A 1,976-nucleotide genomic window follows, 5' to 3' on the forward strand; every position below is an offset into this window, starting at 1 on the left:
ATATATATATATATATATATAATTTTCCATTTTGTTTATGCTGCATTATTTATACGTATTTGTATATAATTTTTTTTATATATACATTTCCAAAAATATATCCTAATATAAAATGGAAAGAGACAATTTTTTTATTGTGCCATTCGGATATACAAGAATCTTCCTCTTATTCTATTATTAAAATGATGAAAGGACTGTGTTATTTTGAATTTGTTTGGTAAAGTAAAAAGAAAGTAAATTGAGATGAAAGTTTTAAATTAAATTTAAGTGTAAGAAGTGGGTCATATATCAATTTAATTTCTTTCCATTTCCAACATCTTTTTCTTCAAATGAATGTCCTTAATGAAGTGAAAAGAAAAATTGTAGAAATACACTCCATTTCAGAGTGTATTAAAACTGAAGAAAAAATAAAATTATTATTTTTGTTGTCTATGAGACTTATTTTTGTATAATTTTTATCATATTTATGATCTTTTTTTATTTGAATATCAATTGAATTTTACAGTTTTCATGAGTGAATCTAATAAAATAAGTTTCATGTCTCAGATCAATAAAAAAAAATTATATTCTAAAATAAAATAAAAACCATTGGAAGAACCAAATTTACACAAGTTTAAAAGTAAGAATAACCAAATTGATTTTTTTAAAGTTAAAAGACCAAATTAAATTTAAACAAAAACCATAAACAACTTAAAGTACATTTTAACCTTGTTTTCTTTTCATATTGAAATTTTTTATTATTACTATTTTATGCAACTAATTAATAAACATATATACTATTACTATCTATCTATTTATACAAGCAAGGCCCTGACTACCGAAGCTCTGTCCTTTGCTCATTGCCGTGTTTTATCCTTCTTCTTTGCTCATTGTCGTGTGTTGCCACATGTCCAATAATAAACCCTCTTTTATGCTTCTTTGCTCTTCAGTCCGTGTGTTACCACCTGTCCAATAAAAAACCCTCTTTTATGCTTCTTTGCTGATTGTTCACTTCAGTCCATGTGTACTGCCCTTTCCCATTCTATTTCCATTCTCACTCCGTTCACCATTTCCCATTCCCATTGTCTTCTGATCCCTTTCTCTCATTCCTCATTTCTTCTTCTTCCTCTATTCTTTTCTTACTCTCTCTTGAACTACAATGGTGGAGGGCGTGTGTTTCCTCTACAAGTTAATTCTTTTCTACTTCCTTATTGCTCCTTTTTACCGTCACAAAAAATCCACGAGTACAGCTTCGTAAACACAAAAGCTTAAATTTTTTTTTGTGTCCTGCTTTATTTTGTTTCTGACTCTCACGATATAAAAGTTACATTTTTTTGTGTTCCTCAGCCTTCTCCAATGTGCTCATTGCTTCCTATGCTCAGCTTTTTGTGTTTTCATCCTTTTTTGGTTGTGTAATGATTCGATATATTTTTTGGCATGTTGTATGCAGACAAGGTGGAAGAACACATTAAAGCTGCCATTTTCATCTCAAAAACTCCATGACTACAGGTTCGTAAACATAAAAGTTTAAATTTTTTTAGGTGTTCTGCCTTTATTTTATTTTTTTTTCATTTGTGCGCTGACCCCTTTCTCTCACTCTCACTTCTTATTCTTCTTTTTCTTTTGTTCTTCTCTTTTTCCCTCTTGAACTACAATGGTAGAAGACGTGTGTTTATTTATGCAGAGAAGGTGGAATAACACATTAAAGCTGCGATTTTTATCTCAAAAAATCCAAGAGTACAGGTTCGTAAACACAAAAGCTTAATTTTTTTTGGGTGTTCTGCCTTTATTTTGTTTTCTGACTTCTCATGATATAAAAGTTTACATTTTTTTGTGTTCCTCAGCCTTCTCCAACGTGCTCATTGCTTCCTATGCTTAGCTTTTTGTGTTTTCGTCCTTTTTTGATTGTGTAATGGTTCAATATATTTTTTGGCATGTTGTATGCAGAGAAGGTGGAAGAACACATTAAAGTTGTGATTTTTATCTCAAAAACTTCA

The 1,976-nt window shown here is 29.8% G+C and overlaps 1 long non-coding RNA gene across 1 annotated transcript; it reads left to right on the top strand.

The window, feature by feature from the left end:
- The first annotated feature begins 1,426 nt into the window (after nt 1-1,426).
- LOC121175322 (uncharacterized) lies at nt 1,427-1,976 on the top strand. Its single transcript, XR_005892647.1, has 3 exons — nt 1,427-1,488; nt 1,644-1,722; nt 1,927-1,976. It is a non-coding gene; the product is annotated as an uncharacterized lncRNA (long non-coding RNA).

This window comes from Glycine max, chromosome 8 (assembly GCF_000004515.6).
Source record: "Glycine max cultivar Williams 82 chromosome 8, Glycine_max_v4.0, whole genome shotgun sequence".
Classification (NCBI taxonomy): Eukaryota; Viridiplantae; Streptophyta; class Magnoliopsida; order Fabales; family Fabaceae; genus Glycine; species Glycine max.